The sequence below is a fragment of the Silurus meridionalis genome, chromosome 14, assembly GCF_014805685.1.
Source record: "Silurus meridionalis isolate SWU-2019-XX chromosome 14, ASM1480568v1, whole genome shotgun sequence".
Taxonomy (NCBI): Eukaryota; Metazoa; Chordata; class Actinopteri; order Siluriformes; family Siluridae; genus Silurus; species Silurus meridionalis.
Genome location: NC_060897.1, coordinates 21,239,399 through 21,260,989, shown reverse-complemented (window position 1 = coordinate 21,260,989; position 21,591 = coordinate 21,239,399).

Sequence of the window (21,591 nt, the reverse complement as noted above, 5' to 3'; positions counted from 1 at the left end):
GCTCAGGACGCACAATGCCTACAAGAGGCGTCCCAGGAAACATCAGGAGAGAACACAGCATGGCTGGTTCTTTAGGGTGGGGGTGATGGGGATTGTCACAATACAGCAGGATTTCCAGGTCTGCCTCAAGAACGTTTTAATTTGAGCTATCAATAATCTCTTTCAGAAAACCTCCTGCTTCTGACACTGATACCTGGAGAATCCTTCTATAAATGTTAAACATTATTACTTTTATTAGCTTTAGCCATGATTTCACTGTTGCAATAAAACCAATAATACACTTGTGTTAACATAAAGCCGTAACTTTGCAGGTGAGTCCAGAGGTCATATCGTATCATATCTTGAGTGAACTGCTATAGACCTCTGACCTCAACCCTATTGAACACTTTTGGGATCAATTGGAACTCAATAAGATTTCAATTAAATCTTGTGGAACATCTTCCCAGAAGATTGGAGGTTATTATAACACTAAATGGGGACTAAATGTGTACTGAGATGCTCAAAAAGCACATATGAATCTTATGACCTTTGGGTGTAATTTCTTTCCCTATAGTTAAGGTTTAACTTAAATTGTGACAAGGGCTGGTGAAATATTCACAGAGCACGAGGTGTGCAAACTTTAGCTTTAAGCTGTAGAGCAGTGACGGGCCATTCATGAACGATTCGTTCATTTTTTACAAGTCTTTAATGGGACTCAGAAGAACGAGAGTGATTTGTTCAGCTAACAGAATTGAGTCATTTACCTCTCGACTCTTCTAGTCTGAGTCGTTTGTTCTTTTGTGCATTACACGGAAAATTATCAATTATTGGAACTCTAGTTAAAGTTGGTGTGTGTCGTGTTGGAGATTATTTCTGATCAAAGGAACGAAATGAACTAAATGACTCAAAAAATGATTTGTTCATTTTGATGAATGAGATTGAAAGAACTGAGTCACTAAAATAATCTGATCTTCCCATCACTACTGTAGATTTGTTTTTATTTACTGATTTATTGTTATTAATAATAATATTATTATTATTATCAATATTTCATGGCACATCCCTTGTGAAGATGAAACTCTTGACATTGAGCTTGGCACTCTTTCAAAAGACCAGATGGTTGCCTTCCATGGAAGGGAGCCGATAATGAGTTTTTCCGAATTCCGCTCAAACCTGGTTTATACTAATAATTGCCTTGTTTTGATTCTCAGGTTATGGGAGTTGATTACATTAGTGCACATTGTCAAAGCTTTATGTATTTCCAGATATTGTGGAAATCTGAAAAACTTGTTCATTCCCAATAACCGTTAAACCAAATGATACGCATATATCTTGTGGACATCTTTGTCAGATATACTATACGGACAAAAGTATTGGGACACCTGACTTTTCAAGCCATATGCAGGAGAATGAAAGTTCACTTGAACCAGGTGACCCAAAACTGTTCCAGCATGACAATGTGCACAAAGCCAGCTCTATAGAATTATAATGGGTTGGAGTAAAAGATCTTCTGCTAGCGAGCTCCAACACTGTTGAACACCTTTGGGATGAATGTGAATGCTGACTGCACCCCATGGCTTCTCACATCCCCTACATCACTACCTGACTTTACTAACACCTTTGTAGCTCAATAAGCACAAATCTCCACAAAATCTAGTGGAACATCTGCCCAGAGGAGTAGAGGTTCTTATAACAGCAAATAGGGACAAAATGTGGAATGGGATGTTCAAAAAACACTTTTGCTCAGGTGTCCACAATCTGCCAATTAAGTGTAGATTATGTGAAAACAAATGTATGTACGCTTGACACGTGACGTTCTTGTGGCTTATCCGAAAGGCCGGACTGATTTAAATAAAACAGACAAATAACTCACAAATTTAGACATCCTGAACTGACACGTGTTACCAACGTCTCTCTTTCTAATCGGATCATGACTTGCGTTTTTTTCTCAATCAAAGCTAGTGCTGAAAGGAACACGTCGCTAAGCTGTAAGCTAGCCTCATCACAGGCGTCACCTCCCAAGGAAGAGCTCGCAAAAAGGAAGAGAGGAGAGAATGACTTTCACTGCCTGCGGCCAGGTAATGATGTTAGCTAATTTACTCGAATCAAATTAGCTAGCTGGCTTTTGCGTACGTGTTAAGCCGCCGGCGGTGGCGGCGGTACTCGCCAATTCCTGGTCAAAATATGATTTCTGAAGAAGCCTTTAGCCCTCCCCTTCCTCCCTGTCGCCTCCTCTCCCTTCGCCTTTGCATATACATTAGCTGATTATACAAATGACATCCGCTTGTAATTCAGTCACACGTCAAAACAGGTTTGAAAAATCTGCAGAACACAGAACAGAGGGTTTTGCAAAAAAAAAAAAAAACATCAGACGCGGTTTGTACAGAGAGGGTTACGAGCTATAATTAAGATAGGAAATGAAAAAAAAAAAAAGAAAATCAGAAAAAATGTCCTTGCAGATGAGGGTGATGTTTGTTGGCTGAATTCCAAGTCCGCATTGAAATCTATGGCAGTGTCGATGATGTCATCGGATGATACAATGACAGATTACTTTTTACTATGTAGGGATAACAAATTGGAGAGGATGTGTGTGTGTGTGTGTGTGTGGGTGGGCGTGTGGTGGTGGTGGTGGGGGGGTTCAGGGGGGCTTGGTTGGCGGTAGTAAGACTTTCTTCAAGCATTATATCTGACAGTTCGCTCTCTCGCCATTAACACTGAAGTAAAAACTTGCTCGTCAGCACTTTATTTCGGATTCCAATCCTTTATATATCTTCCATAAAAGCCCTTGGCTATTCATATATGTATTTGTAGCTTCCACTTCAGATCGCATTGTATCCAGTTCCATCAATGCCACAGATGTACGCTTTGAAAACGTCTCCTCGCTATGTAAACTATCACACAAGCTGGGACCCCATAATGTATCTTGGGAAGCAAAAATAATTCCCCAACGTATGTCTTTTTTTTTTTTTTTTAAGTGCCTCTAAAGAATTGTTGATTCCGTTGCAGATTTAATGAGGTCTCTGGTGAAGACGTCCGTATTTGGCGCTCAGGTCTGCAGGGGGTTTATTTTTAAAAGCAAGCTCTTACCTGTGTAATTCCCCTGATAGCCTCTCCACTCACCATGCCATCGCTGCTTCTAATGGAGAACAAAACAACGAAAAAAAACTCTTTTGTCCCATCAGCCTCCAGCACAATTCATTTCAGGAAAAAAAACGAAGACGACGAGGAAGGAAGACAACGGTTTCAGACCGCAATAACAATTAATCAATTACGTGAACCTGAAAGAGAACGGATATGAAATGCAGCATTTGATTAATTCATACAAAATCCATTCTCCTAAAAATAAATAAATAAATAAAAAATTGGGATTCTTATTGTTTTGCTGAGGCAAGTCTAATTATCGGTTGAAGCAGAGAAGTTTGGCTCGCTTTTAAGAAGTTTTAATTGTACTTTCGATAAAAGATGACGTTACATTTACATTAGTCCCCCACTAACGTCTTTTGATCCATTTTGAACACAGTTTTGCTTTTGGTTGTTGGATTTTTCGCATGTGATGGATCTCAGTCCCTCACCTCTGAGACACCAAGGCTTCACTCGCCATTATTCCTGCACAAGCCTACAAAGCTTTACATCATTTCAGACACTCATTTAGTCTTAAGCTATGTCTACACTAATCCAAAATAAAATGCTCTGCGTCCACACTTTCATTTGCAATCGTTTTCCAAAAGTCGCTTATATACGCTTGTACTGTCCACGAGCAAAACGTAGGACGTTTTGACCTGCGACGTTTCCGCTTTGGGGTTATTTACTTTCCGGCTCTTTGAAACGTCGCACCGAGGTTTTCAAAAGTATCCACGGAAACGTCGCTTTCAATTAAAAACCTACGTATTTGCTTATTAGTGTAAACATGCCGTCTTCCTCCACTCTTTGATTGCACTAGATAAACTGAAAACTTGAAAAACTCCATTTTCCAGAATGCTCCATCTTAATCTCCACTGATGACTTCCAAGAAACTCAATTCTGTTTTGTCTGCCTCATAATTTTGGCTGCACCTGTTGCTAATTCTCAGCTGTTTGTTAAGACTTGCTTTCCAGAATCCGCAACCTCTAGCCACACCCACTTCCTCAGTCCCTTCAGATAACCTCCGCTCAAGGTCTAACTGCCCACACATGTTGCTAATTCTCAGCGTATTTCTTATTTCCTAAGTGTTTTCTTTGCAGAAATATTGTTTTCTATCTCTTCCTTTCTCAGCTGTGGCTAAGTATTTTATTTATTTTTGCATTTTATACTCAGTTGATACTTGGGTCCATGATTTTAAGTTGGAGATGGTAGAAATGATCAGCGTGTTGGAGTAATACCAGAGATCCTACAGTACAACAAAAATTTCCCATCGCCACAATGAACCAATTCAGTCTGTATAGGGCTGAAGTCTTAAGGTTTTTGGCTTTATGGAAACTCATTGCAAGCATCTAGACTTTAGTTCTAAACTTCATTTTGAAATTGCACAACATCCATTCAAAGCGTTGCTCTTCAAAAAAAGGTCCACCTCCAAACGATTCAAGCCCTTCATCTTTTGTCATCTTGGTATTCACACGCTGGATATTCTGACGGTTTGGAAAGCAATTTTCAGGTATGAATGTAGCCCTTTTCCGCACCCAAGGACGCCGGTTCTCCGACTTCAAAAGTCAATCGTCAAGAGGCTCACTTTGTTTCCAGCCTGCAGGGGGGCTGCCTGGTGTATTTTAATGAACAGGTGTTAATTTACTGCTCAAATCTCCTCCGGCCTCTGGTCATTACAAGCCACTGTGCCTCAGAAAATGCCACAATACCTTGCTGTGGTAAAGAACTTGCTGTGTCCATCTTGGGATCCAATTAGGAAAAGATGTGTCACTGCTGCTCTCCAGAGCTGCCTGTCATCTTCGGTTGAAAAAAAAAAAGGAAAAGAATTTGCTGCAGTCCACGGCCTGTGCACTGCCTCCGCCAGTCTTGCTTTTGATGACACCTATATTACGCCAGAAAATACTCACCGACTGGACAGTCACGCTTCCACTGCACCTCAGAGTCCTCCTTGTTTTTTTTTTTGGAGAGGGGGGCAATAAAAATATGTCATTCTATGTCTTTCTACAAGTCCAGACGCCTCATTTGAACCATATTCGGTCTCAATCCACTGCATGAAACTACTGACCTTTATAGCACTTGACACCCCTGTCTGCGGTATAATGTGCTATGAGATCCATAAAAGGATTTCGTACAGATTTAGATGTTCCCCCTAAGTCGGATTGAGTGATACTGCTCTCGTTCGACTGGCTGATTTACCACCCTGCTTTCCTCCAAATTCATCTTGGGTTCTCATCAGTTCTACACAGCTGCCCAGGTGTGGACAGATCTTATTTTGGAATTGCAAAGAGCAAAAAGAAAATTCATCCAGGGATCAGCGGTGTTCTGGGGATACTTCGTACCAGCTGTGGATCTTCAGGTTAATAAATATTTCAGTGCTGTAATCATGGATAGATTGTGACACTCCCCTGCCTAAATATAATCAAATTGGGCTGCTATGCTGAGAAATATTTCATTCAATTATAAACAAGGTAGCACAACGGATCCCTGCCAGTGCTAATTAAGTGTTAATCCGTATGACCTTCAATTGGAAAGCAATTTTTAGATTATTAATCGAACATTTCACCTGGATGCAGCAAATATACATAATGGGGAAGTGGGAGCTTAGAGGTTGAGGCTATGGGTTACTAATCAGATGGTTGGAAGTTCAAGCCCCATTATTGCCAAGATGCCACTCTTGGGCCCTTGAGCAAGGCCCTTAAACCTTAAAACCCCATGTTCTTAACACCACTGGGATATGCGAAGAAACAATGTCACTGTGCTGTAAAGTATGTGGGACAAGTAAAAAGCACATTTCTTTCTTTGTTTCTGTCTTTCCATTTGATGTGGCAATGATTAATTAAATGAACTCTTACACAGAGAATCTCCTTTTTGTATATAACAAATTTGAGAGGAAGAATAGTTGCAACTGTTGCATTAAGGTCAATTTTGTACTTTTGTACAAAATTGACTGTGACTGCGTTTTCCGTCAATAAAACGTAGCTTATTGGAAACGGCGTTTTTCGCGTCGCAGCATTTACTGTGAAAATTGAGGCTTTTGTAAACAATGGAAAGAGCTGGAAAGTAAATAAGTGAAACCGGCATTTTCGCCTCCATTTCCACAGACCACTCTGTCACAAAAACGCCGTTTTCAAAAACGCCGTTTTCATTGGCTGAAAACGCAGTCACAGTGTGGACGGTGGAAATGGAGGCTTTTGAAAACGATGACGCAACTTTTCGAAAGAGCGGGAAAGTAAATAAACGGCAGGTGATAAGGACGGAATTCGAAGCGTGTTACGTTTTGCTCATGCTCAGTAATGGTTGGAATGAAAACCTACACCCACACTGGCCCTTTGTGGAAAAGATTGGACACCCCTGGTGTAGACATAGAGGAGAGATTTTAGTTTTGGGGTATCAGGACTGGGATCTTGTGATTAAAAAAAGTATTTTCCTTGCAGGACAAAAAAAGGCTGTTCATTAACATAGCATTAGTACTTAGTGTGAAGTGAATATTTGTTCAGTCATCTCATATTTTGGAAGATAGAACTAATCATCTATCTTTTATATTGCTTATCTTACACAGGATCAGTGGGAGCTTTGGAGCTTAGCTGAAGAAATAAGGAAAAGGATATCCTGGACTGAGTGCCAACCCATCGGTGGTTGCAATTGCATTCACAGTCCAGACAATTTGGAAATACCAGTCAGCCTGTTCTGCATGTAGTTGGACTACAAACCCCTGAAGCACTCAACACACAAAGGGCAAAGGTAGGATTCAATCCTGCAAAGCTAGACTTTTAAAGCAAACATGCCAGCCACTAAACCACAGCTCATTCGTAGAACTAACCATATTATTACCAAACATATTATTTATATTTTCCTGGAGTGGAAGAATTTCTGAAATCTTTTTGATATATTGAATGGTAATGGGCAAACTTCATGTGGGAGCAAGAAGGATTGGATAAAATCTCTGTGAAAAGTACTTGAATTGAGGAAACCCACTGTGGAGCTTGCAGGATTGGTCAAACTATCACAGAGAGCAGGTGTGATTGGTCAAACTTACAATTTTCTTTGGGAGTGGTAAACTATTTAGGTTGAAATTGGTCAATATGCCTATAGCAGGGGGAAGGATGAGTCAAACCTTCTTTGGGAGTCAGTGGCATTCAACAGGAGAGATGGGAATGGTTAAACATTCAATGAGAATGGGTGGGCTTTTTTATTTTTATTTTAACGGAGCTGGCAAGATTGGTCAAGCTTTCTATGGGTTTCTATGGATGAATATTTTTGTCAGATGTGGTCAAAAGTGAGAAACTACTTAATCACAGGGAATTGGATTGTTGAAAATGTAAGATTCAACAAGGTTGAAGCCTGTGGGATTGTAGGAGCCAATGTAGTAGTGCTGATGTAGTAGAGGTTGGTCAAATTAACTGTGGGAGTGGGTGGGATTGATCTGTCTTTTGGTTGCAGTGGGATTTAAAAGATGGCAACGCACAGATCTCTACAAGATTCAACTTCAAACCATATTATATTTGCACATTTAGAACTTAAGAACTCTTTTAGAATTCATTAAATAAATGTTGTGGGCATGAAAGGCATTGGACATTACAGGTCAAACTTGTAGAAATGTGTTGCATCATAAAATACAACAAATATCTTTTTTAAAAAAACCTCAATATTCCTCATGTGGTTACAGCTTTAAACTGCAGTATGTAGAGCTGCTCAATGACTTAATAACTATACTATATAATGATGTAATGTGGAGTCCACATTTCTGTTCTTTACACACGAAGCAAGCGATCAGGAACCTTATAACACTCTGATCACCAGGATGTAACTTTCAGATTCAAGATGCTTTGTATTGAGAAGAAGCTTTGTATTTTGAGGCAGTGGGTCTTATGAAGGGTTCGGAAGGGGTGGTGATTTTTATCCCACGCTATACATTTTCACGTGATGAAAATCAAACATAAATGCAACATATTTTGAAACCTTAAGGTATTTTGTTAGAAACTTCTACATAATATTTGCTAGCTTCAGATTAGGCATCAAACCCGTACCTCAAATGGTACCAAGTGTACATTTCTTTGAATTGTATTACCAGTTAAATCATTGTATCAGTGTATACTTTTCTTCGGTGCTTTTCTTGACACACGGTTCTTTGCAGGGGTGCAATTAAGGAGACTTTGTTAAATATATAGACCATTTTCTGAAGTTTTAGGAGAGGAATATCGTCCCATATGTATTTTATACAGGATTGAACTGCTCAACAGTTCTGGGTGTTCTTTGTTGTATTTTTTGTTTCATAATGTACTAAATGTTTTAAAATTGTGAAAGGTCTTATATATCTTCTGTCAATGTCTGCAAGGTTTTTTCACCATGTTTGACTCTTCGGTCAGCTTGTACTGCTTGTACTCCATCTGATTTTTAACCCTTGCTATGTTTAGTCGATTTCCTGTATTCCAGATCGCCTGATGTATTGCTTGTTCCTCGTGGACTCGCCCTAATGATTTGTTTTGCATCCATTTTTCTTGTAATAAAACCGGAGTGTGCACTTCCATGCCTCTGTCTGCTTATCGGGAGAAACGATGGTGGGCAAAGATAGCTTTGTCGACTCTGCGGAATTGTTCATTAGTAGCACTATACGTTTTGTATGAAATCAGAATGGAAAAAGTATTATTATATGGCTTATTATTGGTAATACTTGGTGCACTTTTGCATTAGCGTAGAGCAGATATTATTTCATTTCACAGCGTGAGATGCGCAATAAGCATTTGGTAGCTGGGACAACAACGCTCTGTCAATGTTTGCTTCTCTCAGAGTCCTGCTGTGGAGAAGCCTTTGGCTCCAAAAAGAGCGAGATCATTACTGGACCATAATTAAGCGCTGGTGGACTGAACGTTTCCTCGATTCATTATTTTTTCATTTGTGTTGTTCAAAGGCAAAACTCACTTGTTTTTCTTCACAGAGCTTTTTTCTCTAGTCTCATTGGCAAATATGAGTAAATCAGCCCCAACGGGTATAAAGCAGGCTAGCCAGTTCGGCCATGTTTAACGTCTGTGCCAGGGAATCGTTTTTTCTTCTTCTACCTTTGAAGTTTTCTCTTTTTATTCACTATATATTTACATTAGATTTTTTTCACTTTCTTTTATGCAAGTTGAATATTCACACACTAAATTGAAGCAATTGGGATTTTTCGATAGTCTCAAAACTATTTGTGCTTGAACCAGCATATTCATGAAGCCAGGAGATGCTAAATCAAGGGCATTAAACCTAAATATCTTTGTGGAGCTGGCAGGGGGCATTGTCATGCTGCAACAAATTTGCATCTCTTAGTTCAAGCAAAAGGAAAATCTTTATGTTGGCTTATCCAAAGAGATCCTATGGAAATTTGTGGGAACAGTTTAAGAAAGATTGTATAGCTGGAAAATTCAGGTGTCCCAGTATTCTTATACTAATATAAAAGCTTGCACGTGTACTCTAGGTCTATAAGATTAGCAAAGCCGAGGAGAATTCATATTTTCTCACCGAAACAGTGTTATAATTTGCCATAAAGGCATAATGGCTCATTATCTCTGTGTATGTTCCCCTTTGTTTGCTTTGCTGTGTTACTGTGATTTGAATTCACTCGTTCGAGTTGTAATATTTGGTCATGTTTTTTGTCAATGCCACTTATGTGAAGAATTTACATATTTTACATTTATGTAAAAGAGGTTTGTAGGAGCTGCTCAGTTCTTCAGTTAAATCCACGTTTTTATCTATGCATAATTCAGTGCTTGAGAGAAAGAACTGTATCAGGATTACAAAGCAGGGGATCAATACTACTTATTAATGTAATGCATGAATGAATGGTCATTTTTATGTCTGAAATAATGGCCCCGAATGGCATCACTGCATCAATGCATCACAATAACATCACATCACATGGCAGTTTCTTTTCCTTTTATATTCACGCTCACGACTTTGTACACAAATGTGTTCCTTGCATCAGTTTGACCAACATTTTAATCATCGCAATGCATCTGTACACTGGTTTATGAAAGGAGGACATTTCACACTGTGATATCTGTGTGTGTGTGTGTGTGTGTGGTGAGTGTGGTGAGTGTGCGCACACTCGACGAGGTGCTTTGATCTTATTTCATTTCAGTCTTATTGCATTTTATTTATGTAAGTCTCCGGAGACACGTTCAGGCGTTTCAAGAGTGCTGAGTTATATGGAAATAGAAAAAATGAAATAATTAAAAAAAAATGGACAGAAATGGAACATAAAAGGGAAAAACGTATGCACGTGTTACTCGAATGGCATATGCGTGTTAAAACCTAATGCTGTAAATGAGAAAGAAACAGAGAGCAAGGAGAATTAAAAAGAAGGGGGTGATGGAGTGGTTTGATTGCTCTCGCTGTCCCCATTGTATAGACTGTATGTATATATATATATATATATATATATATATATATATATATATATATATATATATATATATAATATATGTGTGTGTGTGTGTGTGTGTGTGTGTGTGCCAACAGTGTGAGTGTGTTGGTGCGTGTTAATGGAAACTAAACATGCCTAATATAACTTAAGCATAATGGCTCATGTGCATGTGTTACACTGTGGAATAAACCCTGAGCATAAAAGCACGTTTTGAAGACGATTTTGTGTGTGTGTGTGTGTGTGTGTGTGTGTGTGTGTGTGTGTGTGTGTGTGTGTTCTTCCTCGTCCGGCTGTAATATTTACCAAACCTTGGAGTAAATAGTTTTGAGCGCTCAGATATTCATCTTGAATTGCTGATGCAGAATCACTGATGGTGAATTACGTGCTGATTTTTGAGGGAGTGTGAAGAATATTACAATCGATAACACCTTAAATATCAGGAAAGTAGGGAATAAAACCCCAGGGGGCATGCGGTTAGAGGAAAATGAACAATGACAGGGTGGTGTAATAAAGCACATTATATTGAGGGTTTAAATCCTTTTTATACCCCGACAATTTTCTATATATGTTTTTAGTTTATAGCACTATAACAAATGTGTGTGTATATATATATATATATATATATATATATATATATATATATATATATATATATATATACATATATATATATATATATATATATATATATATATATATATATATATATATATATATTATTGGAGACCCAAACCTGTTTCAGCATGAAAATGACCCTGTGCACAAAATCAGTTCCATGAAGATCTACTTAACTTAGGTTGGAGTGAAAGATCTCCGCTATAGAGCTCTGACCTCCACCCTACTGTATGCCATTGGGACGAATGTGAATGCTGACTGCACCCCAGACCTCCTCTTCTTCTCACCTACATCAGTACCTGACTTTAGCAACACCCTTGTGACTGAATGAAATACATATACACATATTGCCAAAAATATTGGGTCACCTGGTCCATAAGTATGTGATATGTGATTTTTGAGCATTGATTTATCCACATTTAGTCCCAATTCGCTCTTATAATTCCCTCCACTCTTCTGGGAAGATGGTCCACTAGATTTTGGAGTGTGCTTATGGATATTTGTGTTCAGCCACAAGGGTATTATAAAAGGCAGGTAGGTGAGGAGGCCTGGGGTGCAGTCAGCGTTCACATTCATCCAAAAGGTGTTCAGTAGGGATGAGTTTAGAGCTCTATAGCAGCAAGATCTTCCTCTCCAAAGCATGTACTGTATACCAGATCTTTAAAGAGCTCACTTTGTGCACATGGGCATTGCCATGCTGGAGCAGGTTTTGGGTTTCTAAGTTCAAGTGAATGCAACATTTTATTAGAGTGCATCTAAAGACGTCCTGTACAGTTGAGTGCCTCCAGCTTTGTGGTAGCAGTTTTGAAAAAAACACATATAGCAGGTCAGGTGACCCAATACTTTTGGCTATATATACAGTACAGACCAAAAGTTTGGACACACCTTCTCATTCAAAGAGTTTTCTTTATTTTCATGACTATGAAAATTGTAGAGTCACAATGAAGGCATCAAGGGCTATTTGACCAAGAAGGAGAGTGATGGGGTGCTGCACCAGATGACCTGGCCTCCACAGTCACCGGACCTAAACCTAATCGAGATGGTTTAGGGGTGAGCTGGACCGCAGAGTGAAGGCAAAAGAGCCAACAAGTGCCAAGCATCTCTCGGGGAACTCCTTCAAGACTGTTGGAAGACCATTTCAGGTGACTACCTCTTGAAGCTCATCAAGAGAATGCCAAGAGTGTACAAAGCAGTAATCAAAGCAAAAGGTGGCTACTTTAAAGAACCTACAATATGACATTTTTCAGTTGTTTCACACTTTTTTGTTATGTATATAATTCCATATATAAGGTGTGTCCAAACTTTTGGTCTGTGCTGTGTATATATATATATATATATATATATATATATATATATATATATATATATATATATATATATATATACAGTACAGACCAAAAGTTATAAGACAACACTAGATGATTGCAGTCATGCTAAGTGGCACATATCAGCTCTAATGGACTCTGGAGCTTCAGTGTGGAGAAGCTGATTTAGGCGTCGGCGCTCCTCACGGGTGTCTCAGGTGTTGGCTCACACACACCCTCACCGCTCTGTGGAAATGAATCAGCTCTTTATTACCTTCTCCAAGGCTGCACTCCTGCACTCACTCACTCATCTCTCTCTCTCTCTCTCTCTCTCTCTCTCTCTCTCTCTCTCTCTCTCTCGCTCTCTCTCTTACACTCGATCACTGCAGTCTTAGCTGCTGATCGAAACACACTCATTCTGAACACATCATAGACTTCATAAAAGTCAACACTGCACCCCTTTCTGATAGATTCAAACATCTGAGAGAGAGAGAGAGAGAGAGAGAGAGAGATGTAAATAGAGATAGATAAGTGAGTGAGCAAGGGTAAGTGAATAAATAAATGAGTGAGCAAGTGAAAGTGAGTAAATGAGTGAGTGAGTGAGTGAGTGTGTAAATGAGTGGATAAGTGAGTGTGTGAATTTGTGAGTGAGTGGATGAGTGAGTGAATTTGTGAGTGAGTGAGTGAGTGGATGAGTGAGTGAGTGAGTGAGTGGATAAGTGAGTGTGTGTGTAAATTAGTAAGTAAATGAGTGAGTGAGTGAGTGTGTGAATGAGTGGATGAGTGAGTGTGTGAATTTGTTAGTGAGTGTGTGAATTTGTGAGTGGATGAGTGAGTGAATTTGTGAGTGAGTGAGTAGATGAGTGAGTGAGTGAATTTGAGGTGAGTGAGTGGATGAGTGAGTGAATTTGAGGTGAGTGAGTGGATGAGTGAGTGGTGAGTGAATGAGTGAGTGAGTGAGTGGTGAGTGAGTGGTGGTGAGTGAGTGGTGAGTGAGTGGATGAGTGGTGAGTGAGTGAGTGAGTGAGTGAGTGAGTGGATAAGTTAGTGAGTGAGTGAGTGGATAAGTGAGTGAGTGGATGAGTAAGTGAGTGAATTAGTGAGTGAGTGAGTGAGTGAGTGAGTGGATAAGTGAGTGAGTGAGTGGGTGATTGGATGAGTGAGTGAGTGAGTGTGAATTAGTGAGTAAATGAGTGAGTGTGTGTGTGAATTAGTGAGTGAGTGAGTGGATAAGTGAGTGAGTGAGTGGTTGAGTGGATAAGTGAGTGGATAAGTGAGTGAGTGAGTGTGTGAATTAGTAAGTGAGTGAGTGAGTGGATAAGTGAGTGTGTGTGTGAATTTGTGAGTGGATGAGTGAGTGAATTTGTGAGTGAGTGAGTAGATGAGTAAGTAAGTGGATGAGTGAGTGAATTTGTAAGTGAGTGAGTAGATGAGTGAGTGTGTGAATTAGTGAGTGAGTGGATGAGTGAGTGAATTTGTGAGTGATTGAGTGAGTAAGTGGATGAGTGAGTGAGTGAGTGGATGACTGAGTGAGTGAGTGAGTGGATAAGTGAGTGTGTGTAAATTAGTGAGTAAATGAGTGAGTGAGTGAGTGTGTGAATGAGTGGATGAGTGAGTGTGTGAATTTGTTAGTGAGTGTGTGAATTTGTGAGTGGATGAGTAAGTGAATTTGAGAGTGAGTGAGTAGATGAGTGAGTGTGTGAATTAGTGAGTGAGTGGATGAGTGAGTGAATTTGAGAGTGAGTGAGTAGATGAGTGAGTGTGTGAATTTGTGAGTGAGTGGTGAGTGAGTGGTGAGTGGATGAGTGAGTGAGTGAGTGGTGAGTGAGTGAGTGAGTGAGTGAGTGGATGAGTGAGTGAGTGAGTGAGGAGTGAGTGGATAAGTGAGTGAGTGGATGAGTAAGTGAGTGAATTAGTGAGTGAGTGAGTGAGTGAGTGGATAAGTGAGTGAGTGAGTGGTGAGTGGATGAGTGAGTGAGTGAGTGTGAATTAGTGAGTAAGTAAATGAGTGAGTGTGTGTGTGTGTGAATTAGTGAGTGAGTGAGTGGATAAGTGAGTGAGTGAGTGGTGAGTGAGTGGATAAGTGAGTGAGTGTGTGTGTGAATTAGTAAGTGAGTGAGTGAGTGGATAAGTGAGTGTGTGTAAATTAGTGAGTAAATGAGTGAGTGAGTGAGTGTGTGAATGAGTGGATGAGTGAGTGTGTGAATTTGTTAGTGAGTGTGTGAATTTGTGAGTGGATGAGTAAGTGAATTTGAGGTGAGTGAGTGGAGTGAGTGAGTGGTGAGTGAGTGAGTGAGTGGATGAGTGAGTGAATTTGAGGTGAGTGAGTGAGTGAGTGGTGAGTGAGTGGATGAGTGAGTGAATTTGTGGTGAGTGAGTGAGTGAGTGGATGAGTGAGTGAGTGAGTGAGTGAGTGAGTGAGTGAGTGAGTGGATAAGTTAGTGAGTGAGTGAGTGGATAAGTGAGTGAGTGGATGAGTAAGTGAGTGAGTGGTGAGTGGTGAGTGAGTGAGTGGTGAGTGAGTGGATAAGTGAGTGAGTGAGTGGGTGATTGGATGAGTGAGTGAGTGAGTGTGTGAATTAGTGAGTAAATAAATGAGTGAGTGTGTGTGTGAATTAGTGAGTGGTGAGTGAGTGGATAAGTGAGTGAGTGAGTGTGTGGTTGAGTGGATAAGTGAGTGGATAAGTGAGTGAGTGTGTGTGTGAATTAGTAAGTGAGTGAGTGAGTGGATAAGTGAGTGTGTGTGAATTTGTGAGTGGATGAGTGAGTGAATTTGTGAGTGAGTGAGTAGATGAGTAAGTAAGTGGATGAGTGAGTGAATTTGTAAGTGAGTGAGTAGATGAGTGAGTGTGTGTGAATTAGTGAGTGAGTGGATGAGTGAGTGAATTTGTGAGTGATTGAGTGAGTAAGTAGATGAGTGAGTGAATTTGTGAGTGATTGGGTGAGTAAGTAGATGAGTGAGTGAATTTGTGAGTGATTGGGTGAGTAAGTAGATGAGTGAGTGAATTTGTGAGTGATTGGTGAGTGAGTGGATGAGTGAGTGAATTTGTGAGTGATTAGTGAGTGAGTGAGTGGATGAGTGAGTGAATTTGTGAGTGATTGAGTGAGTGAGTGAGTGAATGAGTGAGTAAATTTGTGAGTTAGTGAGTGGATGAGTGAGTGAATTTGTGAGTGAGTGAGTGGATGAGTGAGTGAGTGAGTGGGTAAGTGAGTGAGTGAGTGGATGAGTAAGTGAGTGAGTGAATGGGTGGATGAGTAAGTGAATGCGTGAGTTATTGCTAGCTCAAGTAGAGACAAACTGATTGTAAACAGACTGGCTGGTTTATTGTTTGCTAATGGAGCTGGTAGCTGCTAGCTTTTTTTTTAGTTTATAGGGCTTTTAGCTTAATGCTGGTTGACAGAGCAGTTAGCTTATTGCTAGCTTATAGAGTTGTAAGCTTACTTCTAACTGAGACAGCAGCTAGCTTATTGCTAAGTGACAAAGTGTACTGTTTGTTCTTAAAGCTGCTAGTTTATTTTTAAGTCTATAGTTCATTTTTTATTTATTTTTTATTTTTTTACCAGATTTGCTAGTGTATTTATAGTGTGTAGAGCTACTAGCTTATTGCTAGTGTATAGCTAAGAGAGCTACTAGCATATTGCTAGTGTATAGAGTTTCTAGCTAATTGCTAGAACAAACACAGCCAATTGTGCCTGAAAACAGCTGCTAGCTCACTGAGCACATTGTTGCTAATGCTAGTTAAACTCATGAGTTCTTTTTTTTATATATTTATATAAATATTTGTAACTCACAAACACTTACTTTTATAGAAAAATGGGAAATTCATGTTTTTCAACAGGCTTCTGCTATCAAGAATGTAAATCATTATCATTGTTTAAACAAACAAACAAAACACACAAACCAACAGCTAATAAAGCCTTTATTTGTATATATGAGTAGAAATGTATTCTTGTTTTCTCACTAATAAAACAAACCCAACTAGTTGTTAGTCAACAGGCGTTAAAAAACACACGCATCTAGAAACTGTATTTGTTAGTCAACGCTATAATTTGTTACTTTGACTAAAACTTATACAACAATTTTAGTTAATGTTGTTGATCTCTGATTGATTTTAAAGGGTTCTGCAGAAAAACAGTGAGGACGAGTCAAGATGAGGACGAGGAGAAACGTTTGGACAGGAGGTAGCAATATCCTCTAAATAAGTTAGGTGTAAGCAGGTTTAGTGTGTAGCGTCGGCAATACGTTTGCTGCACAGCCTCATATCCTGCTCTTAAAGATTTCTACTTTAAGTTTTTTGTCGGTGTGCAAAGTTGGTGCAGAGAGTTGGTGCGTTTTTAACATTGGACATTGTTCCAAAAATGGATACGTTTCATTCCTATCAGTTTATAGCTAATAAATGAGCCAGTGGAAAATGTGGCAAAGAAAAGCTCCCAGAGACTTCATGAGGAAGAAACCTTGAGAGGAACCAGACTCTAAAGAAAACCTGTCCTCATCTGGGTGCGACCCAATGTCCATTCATTACAGTTCCATCATTGTTGAGATGTTCAGTGATGGGTCTATAAAAGCAGCACTTTTAATGCAAACCGCAGTCCTAAGCCATTGTTGGAGGCTGTTTCTTATTTTTAACGGCTTTGCTGTTCAATTCATTGGCACGTTACGGACGAACTCTGAACAAGGCGTTCCAAATTTTTAGGATCATCGAACAAAATGTGTTGGAGGAGCCACACCTCAATAGTTCACGCCAAGACGGTGGCGCTAAAACATAGGCAGCACTCGGACTGAATGTGGACAGAATGTTCGACACTCTAGCCAGATGAAGACGAGCAAGACGAGGGTAGAGAGAAAAGGTAGAAGAAGAGGGTTTGTTTGTACCTTTGGTGCTTGGCCTCCTAACTATCAATAGATAAATGTACGTCTAACTGTAAGGTAAGAGATACTGTAGAAAAGGCTACAGAACATGCTTGTGTTAGATCCTCTTCAGATCTGGATGATTTTTATGACCTCATCGATGCTTGTTTTTCTAAAACTGCACTCCCCGAGGTCTTTCTCTCAGGTGGCTCTTATTTCGTTTGTTCGGCTTTAGTAAGAATATGACATTACTCTTCAACTCCTCATGATGGCTGCACCCCATTAAAAAAAGACGAATTTGTCGCATGTGGTCTTTTAACGGCTTTGATTTTCATATCCTAAAAGACGCAGCACGGCCTTTTGAGTTACGCTTACACATCTGCCTGGTATGGATTTCGTCTGGCCAGGCTTTCAAATCAAGTCACTCAGAAACGCAAGGGGAAACGGGAGAAAGGCCCGTCAATACGTATTAATCTTTAAAGGCCGCAGGTCTAATTTGTCTCGCAGTTCCTTTGCTTAATACTATAAAGAGACACCAGTGGCAGAAAAAAAAATGGACTCTGTCAGGAAGCTGTATAAGATTTCTCTGACACACACACAACCTTCGGTGCAGAGCTTCCTGTCGACACGCGATCCTGCCGGAGTCTATGGGAGACGGGTTGTTATCCTCGATGCCCACGCAGACGCATCATCCATCAACTTCAACTCCGTTTGCTTGTACTTTAGGGCTGTCTGGCGTTCAGAAAAACGCATTAAAAAATAAATATCTCTGGTCTCGCTCCGAGATAAAGCGTTCAATCGGCGGCGTTCGGCGTGTCCCGGATCCGAATTCTTTTCATCGTCGTCCCCGCTCATTTTCAGAGAAAGGTTCTGCTGATGGATGTTCGGCTGATGAAACAAAGATGAAAAGCGGGAACACTAACTCTAGCTCTTTGAACCGCTTTCTCGCCGCTGTTGTGTTTTTGCAAAATTGCATAAGACGCCGAGCAAAACATAACGATGCTTCGTGAGCAAAAGGAGCGGGTTTCATCACGCCTTCAGGCCTGACACCGAAGTTCCAACGCCGCTGCCGAGCTTGCCGTCCGACCAAATGTAAATAAACACGTCTCGCAGTGAGACTTGCCCGATGGGATGACCTGTAATAAATATTCCAGCAGCAAACCGAAACGTGAAAGAGATATTAAGCGCTCGGTGCAATTAAAGCAGCAAATGTTCCCGGAAATCTCTCATTAAAAACATTTCCTGTGACAAGCAATTTAACACTCGGGATAAACAGGAACTCACTCCTACGGACTCATTTATTTGTTTGTTTGCGTATTTATATAATTTGGACTCTTTTACACCTAATTTGTTATTTTGAATTAATTTGTTTTTTTCTTTTAGTTGATTTAATGCTTAAAAATCTGCTGCTGATGTCATTTCCATTTATTATGAATTTTTTAAAATTTGCTTTATGTTTGTGTTGCATGCATTTATTTATTTATTATACCCTTTTTATGATTTTTTTTGTACGTTCTAAATGTTTTATTTATTTATTATTTTATTGTACTATTATTTTGTCTTTTATTATTATTTTTATTATTATTATTATTATTATTTTTATTATTATTAGTAGTAGATGTAGTCATGGGATTGATGTTAGTAGTAGTAATTTGAACTAATATTTTATAATATTTATAATTTATATCATAAATTATTCTTATGTAATTTAGTTTGTTCGAATGATTACTATATATATATATATATATACTATATATAGTAGTGGCAGTGTTAGTAGTAGTAGTATAGTATATAGTAGTATACATAATATATAATAGTAGGAGTGTGTGTGTGTGTGTGTGTGTGTGTGTGTGTGCGTGCGCATATACAGATCAGTCATATCCGAAGCCACCACAGATATTAAATATTGTGTATGCCCCCTTTGACCTCACATTTTTTCCTGGACTCCTCAGGACCTCTGAATATATGCTGCGGTTTCTAGACCTCTCATTACGTTGCCCATTTTTCCTGCTCTCAAGACATCAGCTTCAGGAACCAACTGTTCACTTGCCGCCTAATGAATCCCACCCTGTCACAGGACTCACTGTAACGAGATAATCAGTTTTTCTCATGTCACCTGCCAGTGGTGAGAATATTACAGCTCAAAGTATATCTCTCTCTCTATATATATATATATATATATATATATATATATATATATATATATATAGAGAGAGAGAGAGAGAGAGAGAGAGAGAGAGAGAGAGAGCACTCCGGATTCTGTAAAGCGTTAACCCCGTAACCACGACAACGGTGATCAATAACGGTTTAAGTAACGCCTTTTTCCTATGCCATGCCTTCACCCTTACAGAAATAGGTGAATTAATGATATGGATTTATGCAGAAAGGGATTATTTATAGGCCACGTGCACTGAAAAGTTTTAATTAAACACTTGGGTGGAAGGTGACGATTAAATAAAAAGGCAGCAAAACGAAAAGAAAAGATATGTTTTCATTTAGAGATATTCAGAGAAGAGAAGCAAAGGCTTTGTTTTCGAGAAATAAATCAGTAAAATGATTTCGTTCATCAGTGCTCCTGTAGTCTTCTTCCAAATGTTTCATTATTTGATATTTTCTGGTCTTTTTTTAAGCGTAAAACATGATCTGGTGACCAAATTGGATGTATCACTCGTTTCTTTTTCCTCTAGCAAACCGCCTATTTAAATCTTTCTTTTTTTCTGCTGTAATACCCAGCTGTTGTTCTGTATGCCACGTTGCTGCTCTTCATAACACTTCTCATGTCTCCTAATGAGCAGGTTTAGGAGGCATTTTAGTGCCCTAAATCTCACAAACTGTCTCCAAAAAAAAGGAAGAATAAACAGCTGAACAGCTGAGAGAATGAGTTTCAGAGTTATTTGTTCAGCCAATCTCATTCTCTCTCTCTCTCTCTCTCTCTCTCTCTCTCTCTCTCTCTCTCTCACACACACACACACACACACACACACACACACACACACACACACAGATGCACTGTGGCATTTAAAAAACCTTGTATTTTAAGAATCACCCTCTAGTAAAGTAGTTTTTAATAGACTATAGTGCCACATCCGTGTCTTTACTGTAGCGCTCCCTCCATCTTTTACTCAGACGGACTTATTTGCTGTAAATGTCACTTCACACATTGCATACTTTTTTTTTCCAAATAGACCAATTTTCCTGAGCTGAATGAACAGGATGTGTAGCGTACAATATCTGCACTTGGCACCAGATTGAGCTGTCTGTCAAAATCCCTCTGGCCGTAAAAGGACACGAGAAAATACATAGAAGGTGTTGTTCGAATATACCGTAGCTGCAAGCAACACTTTAAGGAGGGTTAAGCATTTTCTGGAAGATTACAAGCCAATTAGAGGATCAGCTCTGGTTCCCAAGGAGACACACAATACAGACAAAAGTATTGGGACACCTCTCATGTGTGGTTCTTCTCCAAACTGTTCTGTCAAATCAGAGGCACAGAGTTGTTTATGATGGCTTTGGATGCTATAGATTAAAAATCTCCCTTCACTCAAACCAGGAGACCCGAACGTGTTCCAGCATGAGCGTGCCCCCGTGCGATTCTTATCACAGCACATGGGGACTAAATGTGGAATGGGATGTTCAAAAAACGGATGTTATGCACGGATGTTTACATACTTTTCTATATATTGTATATTATAGTATACAGTACACAGGATCTCATTGCTGAGATATTCCCTCTCTTTCTTGTCTTCAGTAGCTCTTTGAAGGTGCAAGTGAACTTAAATGTTTGTTGTTGTTTGTAGGTTATAGATGAAATGTCTTGTATGTCAAAAATCAGAATTGTTTTGATGATTGGGAAACATTTGTAGAAGTAGAAGCAGCAGAATGTAGTTTTGAAATATTCTTAATGCTAGAAAATTAAATAATATATATAAAATAATATTAAAATGATATTTTATACAAAATTATACCTAAAAACTTGAATAGAATGCATTGCAATGCACTTTTTATTATATTGATTACTTTGAGTAATTGATTAAATTTGCACAAATTAAATTGATTCAATAAAATGAATTAATTGGGAAGATGTAATTAAATAGTTTACGTTTATTAGCCTGCATTTGGGTAATACAGATGTGTATATAAGTGTGTGTGTTTTGTATTTTAACAAACGTCTTCATTTCTTCCACCCTTCATTCTTTCCTAACGCACTTTAAATTGTATCCGGTACAGAGTGAACTCTGTTTTTTTCTTTTCTGATTTTTATTTTTATACCCCTGGCATTGTTGTGTAAGTTTTCGAGTTTATTAATAACAATAAAAACAATAAAA